The sequence below is a fragment of the Carlito syrichta genome, unplaced genomic scaffold (assembly GCF_000164805.1).
Source record: "Carlito syrichta isolate Samal-C Ts95f unplaced genomic scaffold, Tarsius_syrichta-2.0.1 Scaffold304767, whole genome shotgun sequence".
In the NCBI taxonomy this organism is placed as follows: domain Eukaryota; kingdom Metazoa; phylum Chordata; class Mammalia; order Primates; family Tarsiidae; genus Carlito; species Carlito syrichta.
This window is the reverse complement of record NW_007248863.1, coordinates 318655-328099: the sequence shown is the minus strand read 5'-3', so window position 1 is coordinate 328099 and position 9445 is coordinate 318655.

The window sequence follows — 9445 nt, the reverse complement described above, 5'->3', positions numbered from 1 at the left end:
TTCACAGCTGCACTGGTCATAATGGCAAAAACATGGAACCAGCTCACTGCCCACTGAAAGTGGACTGGATGAAGAAAATGCAGTCCATATACCCAATGGAGTATTACACAGCCATAAGGAAGAACAAAATTGCAGCCAATTGGATGCAATTGGAGACCATAGTATTTAGTGATCTACCCCAGAAACAAAGAACTGAATACCGTATGTTCTCACTCATAAGTGGGACTTGAACATTCATCACATTAGCAAAAGGGAGGGATCAGCAGTCACTGGACACTGCCAGGGGGCGGGGGGGGGGGGAGGCAGGGACACGCAACAACACAAAAGGTGCCTGGCCCAAACCAGGGGAAGTGAGGGCCAGTAGGAGGCCCAAACTCAACCTGCATGAAACCTACTTGTGTGGCTAATCCTGACTTGTATCCCACATCTCTAAAATAAAATAAAACAAAATAAATAAAATAAAATAGTGCCTTTACAGTTACCTTCCCAGCGCTCCAAAAGAATATTTCTATTCATTCTTCTATGTATACTATCCTTGTACAAACACACTTTCTATATTTACTAAGACACAATATGAAGAAATGCCAGGTGTAATGGGAGACTGATAGTCTGAAAGCCAGACATTAACTGTTGTCCAATTTCATATGACCCATATGAATCCTAGATCATGGGGCCCATTCTCTCTATGTAGATATTTTAAATTCCAATCTTTTGGTTTAATATTTCTGAAAAAATAGCAAAGAAGACCTATTTTATCCTAGCAATATTTCATATTTAGTCTTATTTTTCTTCCTAAGTCTTTCACACACACGCTTTCTAGAATCTGTTATTCTCAACACCATGCCTATTCAAAGAAAACTACCCTCAGACCAAGAGAACGTGTACTCTTCTTTCTTAACATTCTTCACTCCCTCCTTCCCAGCTCTTTATCATGTGTACCATCAACATAACCTTTTAAAACCATCTCTTGCTGATTTTTCTCCCACTGGCCTTTCCCATTATCAAATCACAACAACCAGGAACTGTGTGGCAGAGAAGTCTAACTCTCTTGGAAAGGAAGAGCTGAGGGAAAGCAATTTTACTGGGAAGTGATAACATGTCTTTAACCAGAGCAAGATGGATGAGGCTAGGAACATTTAAACTTGTATTGCCCTTAGTATACCCACTAGACTTGAATATTCTGTCGCTACTTGGTATTATCTGATTTGTCTTTCTGGTCCACAAGGGAGTTTTCACTGGTCCATAATAACACGAGAAAAATAAACTACTATGTTTATTTAAAAATTATTGACACTAAATTTAAAAACTGTCTTTCAGTCTGGTATCTACTTTTTTTTGAGTTACCTTTTCTCTAATAAAATCATGGCAATACAAATAGTTTTTTAATGTTTTTATCTGACAAAATAGAAATTTGGCAAACATATGCAAGTTTATCATTTAACAAAAACTTTTTACTAGTCCACAAAATCCTGAAGTATGGAAACAATCAATTCACTGTCTGTTAGGAGTTTTTGCTTTTCCCCCAAAAACCTTAAGTGAAGGGAGAGCAGAAAGGAAAGGAGAGGACAGATGTCCCAACTCAAGCAAACATTTCCAGAAGTTGCTTTTACTCTCTGCCATGTTCCCAGTCCATGTACCCAATGGGCCTTCAAAGGTGTTCAGGCTATCATCCATATTTCAGGAAGTCTAAAGAAAACTACCATTTGACAAAAGTTAGTCTACATAAGTTATACAGCAAATGTGTCTACTTTTGGCTAAAAAGAATTTAATATAGGAGCATAGTGTTATCTCATGCTAATCAGAAGCACTGATTAGTATCCATAGGTTTATTAAGAAAAAAATTTAAAAATTGATTAAAATGCTGTATTTGAAATAATCTGACAGTTTCTCAGAACATCAAATACAGAATTACCATGTGAACAAGAAATTCTACTCCTAGACATAAACCTGAGATAATAGAAAACATACATCCACACACAAACATGTATACAAAGTTCATAGTGGCGTTATTCATAACAGTCCAAAAGTACAAACAACCCAAATGTCTATAAACCGATGAATGGTGTGTCAATAAGAAAATAATAAAGTGCTGATATGGCTGCAACAGGGATGATATTTGAGAACTTTATGCTGAATGAAAGAGGTAAAGACCACATGCTGCACAAGTCCATTTAGATGCAATGTCCAGAATTGGCAAATTCATAGAGAGAGAAACTAACTAGATCAGTGGTTGCCAAGGGAGGGGGAATGGGGAGTCACTGCTCATGACTTTCATGTTGGAGTGATGAAATGTTATAGAAGTAGACAGTGGTGATGACTATAATTTTGTGAATATACTAAAAACCACTGAACTGAACACTTAAAAAATCAAAAAAGTAAAAAGTTATATGTGTTTCATGAATAGTATTGTTTAAAACACAGTGAAAAAGAAATGAAATGAATAAATAAATTAAAAGAAATAGCATGAGAGACGTTTGAAAGCATTGCCATATACGGCTTAACTCGACATTAGAAGTCAGCTGCTCTGTATCCTGAATTTACCCACATCCATGCAAACGAAGTGGCATTCAAAGTACTTCTTAGACTTTAAAGTGTCCCTGCCCTTTCCCACATAACACCATTAGTACCCAGACAGCCACCTCTGTGTCAGTCACAAGGAGTTATAGGAAGAAAGGGGAAAGTGGTCAAATTCTGGGTTGTCCCTCTCTGCCACCTGGTCTTGAAACCACACTGCTTGTTCGTCAGAGCATCATAGCAAACCTTTGTGTGGTTGAGTTCTTGAACTCCACCTGTAGCTGCTGCATCCTCTTCCCAGGGCTTGGACTTGGTAGTCTGAACCAGCTCAGGTCCTGACAAGGGCTGTTCTCTTCCTTCTCTGCCCATCTCTGCTTGCGGGACTGTGGGGTTGGAGTCTGATCCCACTTTGTCAGACACAGTTGAACTCAGGCTCAAACCAGGGCTCAGCTTCAACTTTCTCTGCACTTTTACAGTCTCTCAATCTCCCCTGACTTATTTGCATCAAGCACTTTAAAACCAAGGTGAAAAAAAAATTAAAGAGTAGATTTTTAAAGATTCAGCTCACTGGGACTTTGGTGTTTTATAAACAGTCCCTGACAAAATGGTGGTTTGCCACTAAATGAAGGAATTGAGTGTCTCCAGCAGTCAAGGGTTGCTTGAATTCCCCCCAGGGAAGCAAGGTATTAGAGAGTACAGAGCCAGAAGGAGCTTCCCAGGGTGTCAGGTACAGTCTCAGCAACTGCAGGGATTATATCTAGTGCACTCTTGGCTGGTATCCATGGAGCCACAGCTTATACACTCCTCAGAGAGAGGCACTCTCGTCTTTTACATTATCGTATCACCTTTCATGCATCCTTAGTTAAAGTCCACCGTTCATAGTATACGTTTTCACTGACAAGATCATGCTCACATAGCCGGTTCTATTTTATTTTTGCACCAATCCTGTAGGAAAGACATTGTTATCTACATTTTTACCTTTAAAGAAACTGAGGCTCAAAAACTTTAAAATGAGTTGCTCAGAGCGGCAGACAGGACTCAAACTCTGAGTCCAATATATTTTTTAATTTCACCCATCTAGAGTTTTTAGAAGACAGATATTATATGTTTATGCTTTTTTATACAATTCGTTAATAAAACTATTTTAGTACACTAATTCATTTGCCACAGGTAACTTTACTTAATACATAGATTGTAGTATAGTGAAATCATAGAGAGCTGGATTGAAATTCCATCTTGACTACTTGCAAGGTATTTGACCTTAGACAAGCAATCTGATCTTGCAAAACCTTAATTCTCTTAATTGTAACATTATTTATTATAAAATTTATATGTATCTATTTGCAGATCTCCAAAGATGATCCCTCAATGAGCCATGACTCTCAGAATCTACATCTTTGTATAAGTCTTTCCTCTGGGGCTGGCACTGTATTCACTTTTGCCTGGCAGAATTGGTGGATGTGGCTCAGCATGACTTCTGTGGCCAAGTCATCAGAAGCCTTGCAGCTTCTACCTTTCTACCTTTCTACCCTTGGAGCTTTCAGCCTAGAGGAAGAAAGCTGCTGTGTAAGAGTCTGACTGCCCTGAGGGCGCCGTGATTTGAGGAAGCCCAAGCATGCCTGTGGAGAAGACTGAGAAACAAGAGATACCAAGTCCGATTAGCCCAGCTCAGGATGTCTACTCGCCTGGACAGGAGAAAAGCAGACATCATGGATGGCAGCACAGTTGAGACACCGGATGTCTGCAGCCCCAGCTAACCTCTGTCAGCTATTGCCTCAGACACCAAAAGAGAAGTGCCCAGTTTACTCAGAAAATAATGAAAGATAATAAAAATCATTGTTTTAAGTCACTGAGTTTTGGGGAAATTTGTCAAACAGCAATAGATAGGCAGAATACTGAAGGATGATAATTATACTTACAGTCTAGAGATGGTATGAAGATTATGTGAGATAATGTATGGAAATGCCCAGCACATAGAAGACCATATTTAATTCATAGAAGAATTAAATATAACAATTCTAATTGCAAATTAGAATTGTTATATTTAATTCTAGGCCTCACTGAAGTGCTATTTAAGGTAGCTAACTTGTGCATTTGTCCCACACATACATATTTTATAACTTTGAGAGCAAAGAGAATATTTGCCCCCTGGAAGGCACACCTACATTAGAGAAAAGCGCTGGAGATTTATTTCTGGACTCTGCCTTTTGCTGTAAGTTTTTTCCTCTAATTCTTTGTATCTGGTTTTGTTGGGCTGGTTTCTGCCCCCTGCAGTTTCAGCCTGAGACTAGGATCTTATCTGCTGTGTTTAGGGTATTTCGTGGATCCACCAATTTAACCATTTAGAATTAATTACTATACACAGCCGTGCTCGTTGTGTGTTGGCACAAACTTCTTTTCTTATTCTTGTTCTCTTTCAAAACTGGAAAAGAATTATTATAAAGAGAAGTTTCCTGCTGGGCTCCGGCGATTCTTCCGCCTCAGCCTTCCAAGTAGCCGGAATTACAGGCATGTGCTACCATGCCCGGCTGTTTTTTTTAATTTATTGTAGAGATGAGGTCTCGCCAAGTTGCCCAGGTGGGTTCAGGCAATCCACTCACCTCGGCCTCCCAAGGCGCGGGATTACAGGTTGAGCCATCGAGCCCGGCTCGGTTTCGCATTTCAAAGTGCTCTTCCAGTTGAGTTTCATACCTGCCCTGGAAGAATTCTCATTTCCATTTCACAGATGGGGAAACTGAAGCTCAGAGAGGATAAATAATTTCTTCAGTCTCCCAACTCAGTCTAGGACAGGTTCCATGACAACAAAGGGGCTTTTCTTAGGCCAATAAGGAAGTTCCAAACCAGTAAAAGAAAGAAATGCAAATTAATGAACATTAGAACAGGATGGAATAACAGTTTTCATTAAGTTATTAAGCAGAATTTTTTTTTGATCCTATGGGTATATAATTCCTTAGCTACAATCCCTGGAGTTATATGTGTTCTGAAATTTGAAATATTTTATATAAACACGCACACCCCCCCACACACACTTCAGCAAATACCTTATAATTAAACATATTAATATTTTGCAGCTCAATATGTAAATATACACACTAAAATGAGATAAAGATTATGAACAATCTCATGCCTGTTGAGGCAGATTTTATCACGAAATGAGTTTGCTACAGATTTATAAGCAAAACAAAACATTTGTTGTTCAGATGTCTTTGGACTTCAAATCATGGAAAGTGGATTGTGGAACTGAATTCCGACCATAAACGCGCTCACTTCTCCACGCTTTCTGTGCTGGAAACAAACACCGCTTGCCTGGCAGGGCTTGTGCTCGCCCTTTGAGCAGGAAGGCGACTTGAACAAACAGTTTGCATCTGCTGTCCTGTGTTTCCATAACTGGCATGCTCACAAAGAAAGGGCCTCGGCTAAGCTTGAAGTTACTTTCAGGCTTTGGGGAGACAAGCAGTGAAGCCAGCTAATAAACTCTTTTATCCAAAATCCCTAAGGGGAAGAAGAGAAAAGGAAAAGAAATTGAAACGGAACAGCAGCCTGCATTCAGCTCCGCGAGAGCTGGTCACGTGACGAAGCCAAAGGCAGCTCATCAAGAGAGTCCAAATTTGATACAGGCCTTTGGCTCTGGAAGCCTGAGACGAGTCAGGCCTGCAACGAGCCCCATTATAAGGTCATCAAGATGGGGGAGAGAAGTGGAATCCATACGTTAATATTAATGGCAGTAATAATGATAGTACTACTCCCCATTTCCATCCCTGCTCGGGAGACGAGGCTGAGCCGTTTCCTATGCCAAGAGGAGACAGAGAACACTTTCCAGGGACACTGAAACTTGCTGTCTTTTCAGCACTGGTCCTTCTCCCGGCACACTTAAAACGGAGTCGTGTAAGTTTGGCTCTCTGGTCCTCTAAGCGGAAAGTCCTTTCGTATCCAAGGTGACGCCTCTCCTGGGGGTAGGTATGCATGGAGGCAGGTAGGGGAATGATGTAGGGGATGAGCCCAGAGCCCACAGGGCCTGAAGGTGGTGGCCTGCCCCCCCCCCCCGGTCTGCTGACATCCGTTTGGATGCTGACTCAGCGTCTGAGTCAGAGTGTGCTGGGAGGGCTGAGCCACTGCTGTAGAGGGAAGAGCTCACCTCCCCTGCAGGAGAGAGCAAACGTGTCCTGAACCAAACTTTCTTATCATTGTTTACTCTTTGCTCTCATCCAAGTCCCTCCTCCTCATCCACAATGAGTTTTTAAATTCAATGTTGTAAAGTGTATATATATTTCGGAGGTATAAACGCAGATGCTGACGTGTGTGTTGTGCAATGGTGAAGCCTGGGCTAGTAGCTTTCCAATCCTTGCCCCCGCCCACCTTTTGTAGTCTCCACTGTCTATTCCTCTGCATGTCCACTTGTAACCACACAATGATCTTTGAAATCTAATCAGTTATTTGGTAACTTTCTTGTTATGAAGAAAAAAATACCAGGGCCTAAAACTCCTCACTTCTAAATCCTTTTGCAGATCAATTTCCACTGACTCAACGCCATTTTGAAAAGACTGTTTTCTGAGCACTTTCTGTGTGTTCAGAGCTCTGATGCCACAAATAACTGGGTTCTAATTCCAGGCCCACCACTGAGTAACCATGTGAATCTGAACAAGTTGTCCAGCCATCACAAGACACAGTTTCCAAGTTGTACTGTGGCAAGAACACATGTGCGGTTTCTTTTGAGAATCAAGTGAGATAGTAAGAGTAATTCTGCATCACAATCATTCAAGAAAGGCTTATTATAACTGGAGGCTAAGGGAAACCTACAGGTGAATAAAACACACGCATACTTCTTTGGTGTGAGGAAGACACGGAGAAGATTTTTTAAATGACTAGACAGCACAAAGAGACATTGAGTTAAATTGTGTGCTGGAGGGTATGAATTACATCTGGGCCCAGGTAGATACATGGACGATCAGTAGGCTGAGAAAGAGCGTGATGAGAATGAGGAAGTCAAGTATGCTTCCAGGTAGAAGAAAAGGTGACACAGAGGCAGGAGCGAACTGAGAAGGAAATCAGAGCAGAGGACCCAGACTTTTCCAATACTACACAGAGGAAGTGTCCTCGCCCAACCTTCTCATAGTTATTCCTTTAATTTCCCATGCGAATGTCTTTTGGATTTGAAAAGGAGTTACTCTGGTATTCATTCAAGCATTGCAACACTTACAATCGGTGTGAGATTAGGTGAGAGAAGAGAGAGATTAGGTAGGAGAACAGAGTCAAGAAGTTAGTTGGTTGAGATAGCAGAGGGCCTTGAGTGCCACCAAAGGGAATGAGACTTCTTTAAAGTGTTAAATAGTGAAGAGTCCTTTAGTAGACTTTTGGACCTGAGTGGCATGAGTTTGGAAAAGTTACACCATCAATGTGCAGGAGGAATTAGAGGAGAGAGAAAGAAGGGCAGGGAAAGAGAAGGGTAATCAGGAGGTTAGTGTAGAAAGTGAAAAGTAAGGCCGGGCTCGGTGGCTCAGCCTGTAATCCCAGCACTTTGGGAAGCTGAGGCAAGTGGATTGCCTGAGCCCCTGGGTTCGAGACCCACCAGGGCAACTTGGCGCAGACCTCGTCTCTACAATAAATAAAAAATTAGCCGGTCATGGTAGCACATGCCTGTAGTTCTGGCAACTTGGAAGGCTGAGGCAGAAGGATCGCTGGAGTCCAGCAAGTTGAGGCTGCAGTGGCCAGGAGTGTGCCACTGCACTCCAGCCTGGGCAACAGAGTGAGACTCCAACTCAAAAAAAAGAACAGAAAAGTGAAAAAGGTAAAGAGACAGATGTTATAAAGAAGGGGTTAGTTGTGTGCATTTATTGAATAGATGTAGAGAAAAGAAAGTACAAAGAACACTAAGATTTTAGTCTGGGTGACTAAGAAAAGGGGTCCCCCTTACTTGGAAAAGCTGTGAGAAGCCGTGGGCTTGAGGGGGAAGATTAATTCCATTCTATATATTCTAATTTTGAACCAATAGAGAGCCATCCATAAGGGTTCAGAGCTCATGAGAATTAGTGACTGGAGCCTGGTAGAGAAGGCATCTGAACTGAGGTGACAGGAAGAATCAGAAGGTCATCAGGTGACTAAGGCAGCATGGAGAGACAGTGGTTAGCACCTGGGGGGGACAACTGAGTTCAAGCTTCCCCTTTCATAGCCTGTTTACACTCAGAAGTTCTCAACTTGATTTATTCATATCAAAGAGTAAGTGATGGATGACATCTTAAAATGTCATGTCTTTTATGGAGATTTACGTTTTAGTAGAGATCAAAGCCTTGAACTAAAAAAGTCAAGCTTCCAGAGGAGAAATTCAGAGGTCCGGGTGACCATAGCTGAAGGCCTCTGACCCGTAGAGGCCACCAGACCAGCCGCTCCTGGCAACCTAAAGGAGACCACAGTGAACGCAAAGGAGCTTTTCCCAAGTTCAAAATACAAGTGTGCACATGCAGCCTGTCCTTCTTGTTCACAAATTCCATACTTGGAAATTCACCTACTCACAAGGATTATGTGTAACCCCAGAATCAACACTCGCAGTCTCTTCCTGGCTACTCTTGGATGGGAACAGGGTGGCAAAAAATTTAAGTTACTCAACAAGCATGTTTCCAGCTGAGGCTAAGAAGGCGGCACTCAACCTTCTTGCTTCAGTTCACACTGCCCAGTGCCTCTTCTTCATCCACTTAGTGCCATGCTTTTTGCACTTTTGTGCTTTTTGTGTGTGTGTGTGTGTGTTGGAGTCTCACTCTGTCGCCCAGACTGGAGTGCAGCGGCCGCTCCCAGCCACCGCAGCCTCGACCCGCTGGGCTCCAGTGATCCTTCTGCCTCAGCCTTCCGAGTAGCTGGAACTACGGGCGTGCGCTACCACGCCCAGCTGATTTTTTTATTTATTGTAGAGATGAGGTCTCACTGCCCTGGCGGGTCTCGA